Source organism: Panthera uncia, chromosome F1 (assembly GCF_023721935.1).
Source record: "Panthera uncia isolate 11264 chromosome F1, Puncia_PCG_1.0, whole genome shotgun sequence".
NCBI lineage: Eukaryota > Metazoa > Chordata > Mammalia > Carnivora > Felidae > Panthera > Panthera uncia.
In genome coordinates this window covers 60,688,860-60,704,265 of record NC_064813.1, presented here as the reverse complement: position 1 = coordinate 60,704,265, position 15,406 = coordinate 60,688,860, and the positions used below count along the sequence as shown (strand labels likewise).

Here is a 15,406-nt window from a genome sequence, read left to right as displayed (position 1 = left end):
TAGAAGACGTAACAATCCTAAACATATGGACACCTACTAACGAAGGTTCAAATATACGAAGCAAAAGATAACAGAACAAAAAGTAGACAAATATCGTTTGAGGTTTTACCATTTACCACTCCGTAATTAGAATAAGTAGACAAATCTGCAAAAGTATAGAAATCATGAACAACATTATCAAGCGACCGAAGGAACCTACTTAACACGGGTGGGACAGAGAACCCTAAAGCCGTTCTTTTCGAGGGCACAGAGGATGTTCACTAGATAGGTCATCTGCTGGGCTAGAACAAAATTTTTATTGAATTTCAAACAATTGATAAGCATAAGGTGTGTTCTCTAACCACAAAGGAATTAATTCAGAAATCAGGAACAAAAAGATATTTAGGAAATCTCTAAACTTTTGGACATTAATCAATAAACCTCCAAAGGAGACTTGGATCAAAGAAGAAGACGTAGGGGGAATTAAAAAATACTTTGCTTTAAACATATAAAAGTTTGATGTCAGTAAAGCAGTGAATAGAAAACAGACTAACGCTAGAGGAAATCAAGTAAACCCAAAGCTAGGTCTTTGGAAAGATTTTTTAAAGATGATATGCATCTTACTCAGCAAATCGAGAAGAAGAGAAGGGAAACACACACACGATCAATATCGGAAACGAAAGAGAAAACATTATATATCCATAACACCAAATAGATACGGAAAATAACTTTATGTCAATAAAATCAAGAGTTGCGATGAGGTGGGCAAAGTCCTTTGACATCAAACCTCAATAAAACTGATCGAAGAGAAAAATAGCAAAGGTAAAAAGCGCTCTTTTTTGCAGGTCCTCGAAGGCGGTGGGCTCTTTGGGATGAAGCTGAACCTCTGTTTCCCAGCCACTGGCTGCCAGAAACTCATTGATGTGGATGATGTTTGCAAACTCCTTACCTTTTCTGAGAAGCGTGTGGCCACAGAAGTTGCTGCTAATGCTCTGCGTGAAGAATGGAAGGGTTCCGTGGTCCGAATTACTGGCGGGAATGACAAGCAAGGTTTCCCCACGAAGCAGGGTGTCTCCACCCATGGCCGTGTCCACCCGCTACTGAGTAAGGGGCCTTCCTGTTCCCGGGCAAGGAGGACCGGAGAAAGGAAACACACATCTGGGTCAAGTGGCACCATGGAGGCCAATCTGGGGGTTCTCAACCTGGTCATTGTGAAAAAAGCGGGGGAAGGATATTCCTGGAGTCACTGGTATTATCTCGTCATCTGGGACCCTAAAGAGCTGGCGGAATCCACAAACCTTTCAGTCTCTCTAAAGAAGATGCTGCCACCAGTATGTTGTGAGACAGCCCCTTAACAAGGAGGGTAAGAAATCTAGGGCTGAAGCATCCTGAATTCAGTGTCTTACTACTCCCCATGTCCTGCAACACAAACATGGGTGTATTGCTCTGAAGAAAGAGCGTGCTAAGAAAAATCAGGAAGAGGCTGTAGAATATGCTTAACTTTGACCAAGAGAATGAAGGGGCCCTGCCTAGCCTTGCTAGGAACAGATTGCCAAGAGGCGGAGGCTGTCCTCTGAGTCTGAGTCCAGCCCAAAGGGAGATGTTCTTGAGGCACCTGGGTGGCTCGGTCAATTAAGGGCCTCACTCTTGGTTTCAGCTCAGGTCATGATCTCACAGGTGGTGAGATCAAGCTCCACGTCGGGCTCTATGCTGACAGCATGGAGACTACTTGGGCTCCTCTCTCTGTCTCTCTCTCTCTGTCCCTGTCCCCCCTCAAAAGAAATAAATAAACTTAAAAAAAAGTATATGTTCTAAGAGCAACAAAGGAGATCAGCCATCAAAACAACAAGACAACAACAACAGTAAAAATAAACAAGGAAGGAAAGAAAAAAAAAAAAAGGAAAGGCAAAAGGAAGAAAAAATAACCTTATATCTGTCAAAAAAGACTTCAGCCACAGATGGGTTCACTATTGAGTTCTATCAATCATTTGGGGAAAAAATAACACTAATCTCACAAAATTTTTTTTTTAGAAAATAGAGGACAATAAACCTTCCAACTTATTTATGAGACTAAAATAACCCTAATACCAAAACCAGACAAGAGTATTGTGAAGAAAGAAAATTACAGAACATTTGGATGAAAATAGCTACAAAATCCTTAAAATATTAGCAATTCAAAAATAGTAATATATTAAATAGATAATACATCTGAACTAGGTGAACTTTTACCAGAAATACAAGATTGGTTGAGGATGTCTGACTTAATGTAATTCATGTTAACAGAATAAAGCAAAAAAAAAAAAAAATCTGACCATCACAATTAATATAAAAAAAAATTGACAGAAGGGAAAAACTTCATAGCAAAAACTATGAATGAGGAATAGAAGGGAAATTTTTCATCTGGTAAAGTGCATCTTTGAAAATCCTACAGTTAATATCCACATTAAGAGTGGGAACAAGGCGGGGTGGGGCGCCTGGGTGGCTCAGTTAAGTCTCCGACTTCGGCTCAGGTCATGATCTCAGGGTTTGTGAGTTCAAGCCCCGCGTTGGGCTCTGTGCTAATGGCTCAGAGCATGAACCCTGCTTCGGATTCTGTCTCCATCTCACTCTAACCCTCCCCTGTTCATGCTCTATCTCTCTCTTAAAAATAAATAAACATTTAAAAAAAAAAAAAGAGTGAGAACAAGGGAAGGAAGACTGGTCTTTCTATTTCTATTCAGGACTTTTCTGTGGGTTCTACCCAGCGGAGTAAATCAAGGAAAGAGAAGAAATTTGTAAGCCTCAAAAAGGAAAAAGGTAAACTATCTTTATTTGTGACAATGTCATTGTGTGCACATAAGGAGTCTATTAAAAAAAAAACAAAACTATGCAAAGTCACAGGATACAAGATGAATATAAAAATTGTCTTTCTAAGTACTAGAAATCAAACTACAGAAATTAAAATTATAAAAAATATTAGGAATAAACTTAACTAAAAGCCTACTAATTCTTGACACTAAAAATTACAAAATATTTCTGAGAAAAAGTAAAGCAAATCAATATCAGTGAAATATACCTTTTTCACCAATTGGAAGCATCACTATTATTAAGATGTTATTTTTCTCCAGTTGGATCTGTGGATCCAAAACAATCTCAATTAAATTCTCAACAGTTTTTATAAAATATAAATTTATATATTTATCCTAAAATTTATATGGATATTCAAAAACCCTAGAGTAACCAAACAAAATTCAAACAATAAGTACAAGTAAGAGAACTTATTTTATCTGCTTTCAGAAATTATTATTATTTTTTTAATGTTTATTTATTTTTGAGACAGAGAGAGACAGAGCATGAGCCTGGAAGGGGCAGAGAGAGAGGGAGCCACAGAATCCGAAGCAGGCTCCAGGCTCTGAACTGTCAGCACAGAGCCCGATACGGGCTCGAACTCACCAACTGTGAGATCATGACCTGAGCCAAGGTCGGACGCTTAACTGACTGAGCCACCCAGGTACCCCTTTCAGGAGTTATTCTTAAACTACATTAATCAAAGTAGAATGGATTATTAGCCTAGTGACATATGCAAATTGATCAAATTAGAATCCAGAAATAAATGCATGGTCCTGTGGTTAATGATTTTTTACTAAGTCATCAAAAGAATTCAGTGGGAAAAGGAAAGAATTTTCAACAAGTGTTGCTTGAAAGATTGGAAGTTCTCATGGGGAAAATAATGAACCTGACTCCCTACCTCAAACCACACCTGAACAATCTAGAATTATAACATTTCTGCTATTACGAAAAAGCGTTTCGCTAGTGAGATTCTTTGGATTTTTGAGGCCACGTATACTTTATTTGGGCATGTTACATAAATCTTTTCACTGAGTAACCCCCAAACCTACCAGTTTTGAATGGAGCCTAAAATAAAAGGCAGTTCTGTAATAAGTCTAGGTTGCTATGAATTCCGGGAATGAAGGTTCAGAGTCATCCCATCTGGCTGAGACCCATAACCAACTGGAGTGCTTGTTGAGGGCAATGGAAACGTGGAGCGGAGAGTGGAAGAATGTAGTTACAAAGGCCAACTACAACCATGTGACTATCTTAGCTATCTTGGGTTCCTCTTGGGCCATATGACCCAGCAGCTTTGATGGTACTTGAAATGTCAGCGGTAGATAGAGATGCCGTTTGGAGCATTTGTCAGGCCCTTATGAGTGAATGGCAGAGAAGATGTTTGGGTTTGGATGCAGTCATGCCATCATCTGCACAAAACATTTTAGTTTGCTGCAAGGCCTTAGTAGACAATGAATGCTTGGCCCCGGCCACAACATTACCATGTGAACTAAGCTTCCCGTCATGACTTGGGAATTATCTGACCCCCCCAACCCGTAAAGTTAGATGTGCATAGCAGCACTTCATCGTCAAATGGAAGTGACACACGAGCTAGCGCTCAAGCAGACCCTGAAGGCACAAAAAGGGAACACGAGGAAGCAGCCCAAATGCTCAAGGCCCTTCTCCTGATACATCGTCTTCTCGCCCTCTTAGCCCTCTTCCCTTCTGGAAGCAGAGAAGCAGCCACAGTGGCTCACACACACGGACGCTTGTCTGCCGGCCGCCCTCTTTGGCTGAGGCAGCAGGTGGGCCTGAAATTGCCATGCCAACCCCTATAACAGGTGAGATAAAATGGAGTCACTGATGTCAAGGGGTTTTAAAACGGAGCCGAGAGGCCATTAAGGAGGTGCGTGTCCTCACCTGATGGAACCGTGAACCTTTGAACCGTGTCAAGTGGCAAATACTGCAAGGACTCTACGCGGGCATCTGCAACTCGCTAGACCGGCAGACTTTTGCTTAGTGTGAGCCCTGGGGATCAATTACGTTTAGCCAAGATTGGTTTTCTGCCACCAACACCAATCAAAATTCTTTGCAAACAACATATACGAGCGTTCCCCCTTTGTCTTTAAGAGCCCCTGGCTTTTGCTCCCGAGGAGGACACAATTTGGGCTGCTCCCCAAATCTGTGCTCCCCAAATTCTGAGATCCCAAATAGAGTAAAACCTTGGCTTGCGAGTAACTTGTTCTGCTAGTGTTCCACAAGAGGAGCGAACATTTCTGATACATTTCAACTTGATAAACAAGCGATGTCTTGCCACGCAAGTAGCACATGATGCCGAACGGGACATGATCACAACTGAGCCAATGGTTCTCTCTCTCTCTCTCTCTCTCTCTCTCTGTCTCGCTGCGGGTTGTGGGTGATCGTCTCCATGCTCAGATGCTCCGTCTCAGGCTGCGATGTTTGGCAGAAATCAGTGACTTTTCAGAACGTTGGAAGGTGCCCACAACTGGCACTTGTGTGTGTTTTGTCACTTCAGAGCACCTATGGACAGTTCTTTGCTTTTCCATCCAAGAGTAAGCTTAGGAATGCTTTGCTTCCTGCTAGGTCGGGCTGCCTGCCGATATAGACCCTTCCCTTTGCTGCCCTATTGCCAGTTACATTAAATAGAGAATATGACAAGAGTTTATTAATACTGTGCTGTAGTCAACACCCGTGCGAGCGTATACAACGGCCCCCACCCAGAAAAGGATTCCGCTGAGCCAATAGATAGCAGTGACTCCATTAGTGGTAGTGAGAGTCATCCTACACAATAATCCTCCTCTCTCGTCTCCCTCACACCAGCCATGAAGATTTTCAAAGGTAAGTGCAGGTTTATTAGTTTGTTTTTCTTTATATTTTGTATTTTTGTTATTATTTTGTATTATATTACAGTATTATAATCATTTTTGTGACTATTTTGGGGTCGTGGAACAAATCCTCTGAGTTTCCATTATTTCTTATGGGGAAATTCGCTTTGATGCACAAGTGCTTTAGATTATGAGCATGTTTCTGGAATGAATTATACATTCATGCCAAGGTTTTACTGTAAATGCTTTTGTTTTATTTCAGTCTTCCCGGTTTTCTCCCCGGATCCTCCTTCTGCCTCGCTCCACTTGCTGAGTCAGGTGCTGGTATTTACCCTGTGACGAAAGGGCCTGGCTCCCACGGGACACCCTCACCACCTGGACCAGAAGCACAGGTTCCCGTCTTTCCCCGTGGACTTCTGCTTAAGTGTGTGGGATCAGCTTGATTTCGTTCTCCTCCATTTTACATCCATGTCTAATCCCTAATACGACAACAACAAAATCCCCAACTCTGTTCTGTGCCATGTATCTTATCTCATTATAGTGAAAAACAAAAAACTAACACAATCTGCCATCTGAGGTGCCAATTTCCGGGAATGACTGATGTAACCTTATTCCTGAATTACAGGAACATTTTAATTCTCTATAGGAGTTTTTGTGTAATAGGATTCGCCTTATCCAATGACATGGCTTTGAACTTCTAGTGCACCTTGGGGAAAATTTTGCCATAAAATTGGTAGACAGTGATACAAATCCTTGAGCCAGTTGTCTGGGAGGAGCGGGTTGCCAATTATTACCTTCTCAAAGCCCACAGAAAGCAGTACAAGAGTTTCTAAACCTTCCTTTAGTTGTGACTTCGTGGCCAGAACGGGGTGAGGGGTGGTGTGGGGCAAAAGTGTTTTGATCTGCTGCCATTTACTCTGCACCAGGGGAATCCTTCTTAGCCAGGACTGTTTCCTGAAGACCCAGAATTGCGAGCAGTGTGTGACTGCTGAAGGTTTGTGATTAATGAACATCAAACTCCATGTTCTAGGGGGCAGGAGGTCACAAATCACGAATCCTAGAACTCAGCTTGGTTTTTAGCGTTGACATGAGTCAGCAGAACTCCACTCTGCACTGGACGTGTGGGAGGCTCGGGAAAGGGCATCCCAGGAGGTGCCGCTTTGAGCAGGGGGCGTGGAAGCGTATGCATCTTGGACCTGGAATCGTGACATGTGTGTGTGTCTCTTCCTTTCCGCTGGTAGGACCTGGGCAGATCACTTAATGTCCCTGGGCTGCTTCCTCAACTGTAAAATGGGGATAATTGTGACGGCTTTTCCTGCCTCACTAAGTTGCGGTGGAGATCAAGTGGACTTCACTTTTGTCATTCATTCATTCATTCATTCGTTCCACAAATATCTTTCGAGAATACAATGTAGCAGCAGCACTGTCCTCCTGCCCTACCTCCTTGGGTTACGTAATTGAACAAGACCCGAGTTCATAGTCTAGATGGACACAAGAAACACCGCCACCTTGGGCAAGTCACTAACTCCCTCTTTTCTCAACAAGTACCTCGTGCTCATTTCTTGGGGTTATTGTGGTAACGGACAGAGAGTATGTGCCAAAACGTGTATCTTTTGATACAAAGAATTATTATTTTCACGTTATTACTTATGTTTATTATTATGTTATTATTATTTTAGGGAGAAAGGACTAAGCAAAAGAAATGCATCTTATTTTGGAGGGAGTGTGGTCAGAACGTCTCCGTTCGTGAATGACCCTCCAGCTAAGTCTCGAAGGTTCACGCGGGTCAGAATGAGGCAAGGTTCTGCAGGCACGGAGGAGGGGTGGCACTTGGTAGTGAGGAGGACTGGGGTGGCTGTCTACGGTGCGGCATGTGGTCGCCGAACTCCTTCAGGGAGAAGATGGAAGGGTAGTGTGGTAGCAGAACACGATCACACTCTCCCACTGTGCTGTACCACACAGAGCTGGGATTCCTTCTGTTAATTTTTTTTAACGTTTACATTTATTTTTAAGAGAGAGAGAGAGGGAGACAGAGCATGAGCGGGGAAGGTGCAGAGAGAGAGGGAGACACAGAATCTGAAACAGGCTCCAGGCTCGGAGGTGTCGGCACAGAGCCGGATGCGGGGCTCGAACTCGTCAACCGCCAGACGGTGACCTGAGCGGAAGTCGGACGCTCAACCGACTGAGCCACCCAGGCGCCCCTCGGGTTCCTTCTAGAGCCCACATTTGTGATGCCTAGCATGCCACTCATCACCTTCTTTTGGAATTCTGTTTATGCAATGCATCCCCTAACTAGATCCCAAACCCTTTGGGGACCAGGGACTAGGTTTAATTCATGTTTATATTCCTAACAGCAGAGGACTGGCATATAAGACTCAGTAAATACATGTATCTTGAACAGCTGTCATGACTGCTGCAATCAAGTTCAGAACAAAGTGTTAACGTGCAGAGAACCAGGAAGCCCCTGACTTTGCCTGAAGTGCAACCGAAGGCTTCATAAGCAATGACGTTCGGAAGGATCAGGTCAGGATCTTTGTATTTGTCCTATTAGGCTATCATGTTCTTTTATTCTTAAATGTTTTAGTTATTTTTGAGAGAGAGCGTGAGTGGGGGAAGGGCAGAGAGAGAGAGGGGGGGACAGGGGGTCTGAAGCGGGCTCTGCGCTGATAGCAGTGAGCCCGATGCGGGGCTCAAACTCACAAACCGTAGGATCGTGACCTGAGCCTAAGTCGGACACTTAACCGACTGAGCTACCCAGGCGTCCCGAGACCATCACTTACTAAGAGAAAATTTCTTAGACACTATGTGACTTGTTCGGGTGATCCTTCAGGATCTAGAAAATTCAGGTGTTTGGACTTTGATACTTAGGAATCAATGTTGCTACAGCGGCTGTCGCCTTACTAGGGTTATACAAACCTGGTCTGTCGGCTGAATTACAACTTAGCTGGAGTACATCTATTTTCTGAGCCCCAAACCGGAACACGTGGTCTGATGAGCGTACTTTTGGGGAAAGACCAAGTAGGGTATTTGGAATGGCAGCTGTCTTAGAAGATCTCTGTGACCTTGGGTTGCTAGATTCTTCCTTCCTTGTGCTTAAAAAAAATATGAATTCTTGGGGCACCTGGGTGGCTCAGTCAGTTAAACGGCCGACTTCAGCCCAGGTCATGATCTCGCGGTCTATGATTTCGAGCCCCGCATCGGGCTCTGTGCTGACAGCTCAGAGCCAGGGGCCTGCTTCGGATTCTGTGTCTCCCTCTCTCACTGACCCTCCCCCATGTGTGCTCTGTCTCTCTCTGTCTCAAAAATAAATAAATGTAAAAAAATATATATATATGAATTCTTCAGGGCCCCAGGGGTGATGGTCTGTGGTTGATAAGAGAGGACTGGGGGCAGGCAGGGTTTGCTGGGATTCCACAGCGGTGTGGCTTAACAGCACAAACCAGATGTGCCAGGGGAAGGGACACGGAGGCTGTGCCCTGCGCGTGGCGCCCCATGCCTCTGAAGACGTGAAGGAGAAAATCCGGGCCTCCTTTGGGGTAAGACGACCTGGACTGAAGTTAAAGGGAGAAGAAAGAAAATCAAGGGAGGGAAGGAAAAGGAAGACACAAATCCGTAGCCACCTTGCATCCTCTCTTGGCCCCTTTCTGGCTGTGTGGCCTTGAGCTCATTGCTGAATGTCTCTGAGTGTTAGTTCCTCATAAGACCAAACGGAGCAGGGCACCTCCTGGCTCAGTCGGTTAAGCCTCCGATTCCCAATTTCTGCTCAGGTCATGATCTCACAGTTTCGTGGGTTCGAGTCCTGCATCAGGCTCCGTGCAGAGTCCGCTTGGGATTCTCTCTCTCTCTCCCTCTCTCTCTCTCTCTCTCCCTCTCTCTCTCTCTGCCCCTCCCATTCACTCATACACTCTCTCTTCCTCTCAAAATAAATAAACTTTAAAAAGAAGAACCAATGGGGAAGAAATTCTCGCATCATAAAATTACGAAAATTACGTGGGTATCTGCCAAAAATAGAAACAAATTATATTTGGAGTAAGAAGGAAGCTATATTATAAAAATTAGAAAGAAGTAGCAGAAGAGTTACAAGATAGCAAAGAAGAAGAATTAAAAAAAATATTTAAGGAATAAATCCAGGCATAAATGGTATAATTTAATCCCAAAATAGGATAGTGAGACACCAGAGACAGAATAGGTACAAAGATTCTGAGGGGAAAGAGATCAGAAGTGAGAAGCTAATGTAATCACACACGTGGAAACGAATTGAAAGTTTAAAGGAAACTTACAGATGGGAGAAGTCGCCAAAGCAATCGAACCAGACGCAGGACGAGCCAGTATCAGGCCCTCCCTGTGGACACGAAAGTATACAACCTCAGATACCAGTCAAGGATCGCAGGTTGGGGGAAAGGCCACAGAGGACCCAGCTGGCCGTGGTCAAACACCTTTTTCAACAAAGAAACCAGGCAGAGGCTTTGTAAACAGGCCAGACCACAGACTGAAGGAAAACCCTGCATCCTTCTCGTCTTCTCAGATAAGCTGTGACTTTATGAGGGTTAACGAAGAAACGAATTTTAAAAGAAAGATCACATTTCCCTGCACATAGATACACATTCCTCTGTGAATCTTCAATAAAGAGCCCACAGGCATTATTCAAGGTCATTTGCTCTTTGACCAAGCCTGACAAGATGCTTCAGTGTCGAGTTTGTTAACAGCGTACTGCAGTCTGGAATTTAAAAAAGGACCTCCAGGGACCAAAGCTGGAAGACCCATATCCTAGGCTCAGCTCTGCTGATGTTAACGGTGTGACCTTGACACGTCCTTTATATCTCATGAGGCTCAGACTTATCATATGTGAAGTGAATGTTTTAATCCTACCTACTTGGACCACCTCATGGGGTTATGAGGACATTCAGGTGAAATAAGGTAAGAAAAAGCTATACAAACATGAGTTAGTATCAGGTCATCGAGAAGACTGTGGTACTAAAGAAACCAGAATAGCTCAAGTAGATATTTGGTAGACCAGTTAACAGAACCTGATTCTGTGTCACTTGGCTATAGTCTAGACTCTCAGGACATAAGGACACCAAGGAATGAAAAGGCGCCCAAGCCTTTCTCCGTATCACAGTTCGAAACTGGCTGGGGAAAGGGCAAGGGGTAGAAATGAGGACATACTGTCATCTCGCTGTCTCTCTTGGTGATACGGAAGGAAATGCCTACTTTCTCTGATCATCCTCCTGATGATTCACATCAGCAAGATATAACGGGAAACAAATTGACCCGAATGAGGATCTGAGATTTTATTTTACAGGTTACAAAGTCATTTCATACATACGATTTCATTTACTCCTCATTGAGCCTCTGTTGGAAAATCTAGGTAGCCCCATTTTTGTAGGTGGGCGCACAGAGGCTCCGGGAATTATTCACGTTGCTCAAGATGGACTAGGGGAAGAACCAAAAGCCTACAGCTCAAATTTTGTGACTCTAAGCCACACGTACTGAACCGACTGGAGAGAAATGATGATTGTAACTAGAAAAGCCATTTTTTTCCCCCAGCTCTAAAGCCTAATATTATCTACACATGATTTTCTGAAGTCTGCACTTACAGTTCAAAGGGACATTGATTTAGTTTTTACCAAAATATGCCATCTGTATCTTTGGAATCTCTTATAACCCTGTTTCCTGTTGAGGAGCTAAGATCTGAATAAATGCTTTCATTTGGATTTCAAATGCCTTTATCGTCATGATGCAGACACTTTATAGATAGCTGATAAATAAAATAGAAGGCCCCTCACACAAGCTAAAAATATACCCTCTTTTTCTTCTTTTATCTATTCTTAGTAATTCTAGAAGGACAGAGCTGGGAAGATTTGTCAAGATAAGAGACATACAATCCCCAAATGCCATTAAACCTTTTTACAGGAATAAAGTGCAGTTTCAAAGGGGTAAGATTAGACCCCAGTACCTTCCTATCTCCGAAGGTGAGGCAGAAATTACAGTAAATGGTATTAGGATGGAAAGTCACAAGAGCTATCTGCCATAAAATAATCAAGAATAACTCTTTTTTTCCACCATTTTTTTAATGGTTAGCAAGATGGGGATGTGCAGGGATAAAGAACATGAGAGGTGCGTGACCTCCTTGTACAGAAAAGGAAGAAAGCCACAGAGCAAAGAAGTTCAGTGGATGGCTACCTTGATGAAGGTAGGGTAGGTGGCCACCTGCCTGGAGGGGTCTGAGGTAGGTGAGTTCCCACCAGCCTCCTGTCTGCCGTGGTGCCAGTCTGCCCCCCTTTCCCACTTGGCAGTTATCACATTGGACAGCAAAAGTTTTGGGATGTGGGAGGGAGATTGTTTCCTGCCACAAGAATTTAAATCTCCAGTTAACTCACCCTAACCCTGGGCCTACCCTAGGAACTTGGGAGAAGAGGGGTGTCTGGAAGTTTCCAAGTCCAGACTTTTTCAGAAGTTACAGTAACAGAACTTTTTGCTTTCCCAACACTCTTCAAAGAAGAGAAGTCCCTAAGTCTTCCACACAATCGTCTTATCCAATTGGTAGGGACGCGTCTTTAGTGGAAGCACGCCAGATCAGAGGAATGTGACCCCCCTTTCGTTAAGTGGGATCTGATGGGTATGAAGAAAGCCTCCCTGGGGAAGATGATGTCTGTGCTCTAATTCTTAAATGCGTAGGTGTTAGCTAGGTGAGATAGAGCGGGTATTGTAAGAGGGATTGCCTCGCTGAGGTCTAGAGCATGAGCCGGCATGGTGCTCTTGGAGTTCTGCAAGATGGTGTGAAAGGCTGGTTCAGAGACCTTTATGTATTAGGCTGAGGATCTAGGATGCCAGCCTCTAGGGCAGCGGCAGTCGAACTCTTAGAGTCCAAACCAACTTCTAAGATTAAGAGTAATTTTTGAGGGCATCCCATACAAGAGTAGTGGTTATATTATTATCTGTCAATTAATTAATCAGTTATTTTTTTAAAGTGTATTTATTTATTTTGAGAGGGGTGGGGAGCACGCATGAGCTGGGGAGGGGCAGAAAGAGAGGGAGAGAGAGAGAATCCCAAGCTGGCTCTACGTTGTCGGCGCGGAACCCAACGCGGGGCTCAATCCCACAAAACCGTGAGATTAGGACCTGAGCTGAAATCAAGAGTCGGACGCTTAACTGACTTAAATTGGTTAATGTCGAATATTGGAAATGACAAGCTGATAGACATCGAGGGATGCTTTAAGTGAAATTTGTACTTTGCCTTTCAAGACTCGAGTATTGAAATAATACATAGAAATATGAGATGTAAATCAATGGATGGTGAAGGGTGCACATAAGTCTTTACAAGCTCTACTCTTGGGCCAGGCGTTCTGGGAGGCCGAAGAGCATGAAAGGCCATTGAAAGGTCTTAAACAGAGAAATAACACGACCAGATAAATCCTAAGAGGAGTGACGTGATCAGATAAGCTGTGTTCTCCCCTGACGTTAAAGCTGTTAAAGATTTTGTGTGTTATTCCTCATAGGAGAATTCGCATTTAAGGGAGATCACTCAAAGGATGGACAAAGCTCAACAAAATGGAATAAACACTAAATGGTAGTTGAGATCTATAGCATGATGACCTTGACAGTTCTTCAAATCCAGGTAAAGAGTAAAACAATACATAATAGCTGCTAGAATATTTGGATAGAAGACTGTTTTGCGTTCGTAAATCTTGGCTTATTACCTCGAGCTGTCAGGGAACGGGGCCATGTAGAACATGGAGGGTTGGGCAGATTTCAAAAAATAAGATTATAAAAGATAGATCTCCTCCCTCAATCAAAACACTCTTTCCCTCTGGCTGTGTTCAGGAAGGTTTTGAGAAATTGGTAATGTGTCTCACCCCATTGGATTCATTCACATTAGCATTGAATAGCTGGTAACTTTCTAAGAGGGCATTTTGCCTTTTGATGAGCACTTTGTTAAACCCAAAAGGACATTTGATTGAGAAAATTATTATAGAGATAGAGGAAAGGTGGATATTTTTGAAAAGCACAGCTTTTCTGGGTCAGCCCTACCTTCTCATTTCTCTAGTGTCTTACAGTTCTTTGATTTCAACTTTAAGAACACTCACTCTTATAGATATGTGAAGGAGGCATACCATGAATTTCACTCCATAGGAAAAATACCCCAGACTGGGAATCAGCCTATCTGTAAGATGCATGCTATTTATCCAGATGTGTAACTTCGGGCAAAGCATTTCACCTCCATGGGCCTCAATTTCCTCATCTTTAAAATGAAGATTGGGAAGCACAATTTCTTAGGATGGCAGGGCAGTTTTTCGTGTGTGACAGCTGGACTGGACTGATCACCCAGGGCAATCCGACTTCCTTAGGCAAGTGGACGCCCCCTTTGCTCTCAAGGGTTGTCTCCCAGCTGCTGGCATCTTAGCTGAAGAAGAACTTTGCAGAGTGGGGAAGACTACACTTTCATCCTGAACATAAGACGGCATTTGTAATGTCTATTCCAAGGCTGACATTTCCTGAATCTGTATTCTTCCCTCATCACTCTCTGCTCATTCTCAGCAGAATTGTTGGAGAAACGCAAGTAGATACAAAAGTGATGGCTTTAGCTGCTAAATGAAAAGCGGTCAAAATAAATATTCACTTATAAGAAATAAGGGAACATCAATGAGCCCTGGCTACCAAAGATTAAGCAATGGCGGCCTCCTCATAAGCTTTGCTTTCTAATAACATTTTCATCCACAGTTTTTAACAAGTTATAACATTGAGAAGGTAGGACTTGACCACAAAATGGAAAAGCCTGGAAACTGGACCAGGAATTCACCCGATGAGACTCATTCAAATGAAAAGTGCACGGAGGCATTGGGAAGCTATCTGAGAAGGTGTAAGGTAAGATTTGGAAAGTGGTTTATGAGCAAAATGGTTTTCAAGATACTACTGATTTAAAAATGCAAAAGTAGCAAAATGTGCTTGAGAGCTCATATAGCTTGGAGAACTTGGCTTATCTCACTGACAGATAAGAGCACGGACTCGCACTTGGGCAGTATTGGTATAGTCTGTTCTACTCAAGTAAGAACTAGTAACCTAATGTTGTGAGGGATCGCACGTGGTTCCTTTGGTCTAGTAGAACAAACAGGAGCCTGAGAGGCAGTCACCCTGTTCTGCCACTAATTCGTAGTGATCTTGAGAACATCACTTCTTCTCCACGGGGGAAAAAACGTATCAACGGTCTTTCCTCTAGTAATACTTCTTGATGGAAACTCCCAGAAACACATCCCAGATAATTAAAGAGGAGATTAGGTGGTAATGCAATGACTCGGGGCCATTGCATCTACAGTAAATGGAGTTAGGCTTCGCGGGGACTTGGAAGGAGACCGAGGAAACTGTCAGAGACCAGGACAGACATTCTCTTCAGTTTCTCTCCCAATCCCTCTCATTCCCACACACACGGACTCTCATCATTGTCTCTCCCTGCAAATCTTCTCCCGTTTATGCTTCTTTCTGTACGCAAACTTTCCCCATTCCCCAGTCCCCATCCCTCGAGTTGATTAATTTCAGCCCATTACCTACACCATCCGAACACCAAGTCTAAGGTCATAGAATTGAGCTGCTTGCAAAGGCACCAGGATCTCAGCTCTTTCACGAGTGCAAGGGGAGAAAGGAATGATGATACTCACCCCAAACTGCAGGATCCAAACGGTATCATGGGCTTCGTTCTAACAGTGAACAGCAAGGTCAAGAAGTTGTCATTCGAATGCAAGGGAAAGTGGTCAACGGAGTGCATGGGGCTGGGTCACTTT

General features: G+C 43.5%; 1 pseudogene; it reads left to right on the top strand.

The window, feature by feature from the left end:
* Positions 1-851: 851 nt before the first annotated feature.
* LOC125925555 (40S ribosomal protein S6-like) lies at positions 852-1,733 on the top strand (annotated as a pseudogene).
* The last annotated feature ends 13,673 nt before the right edge of the window (positions 1,734-15,406 follow it).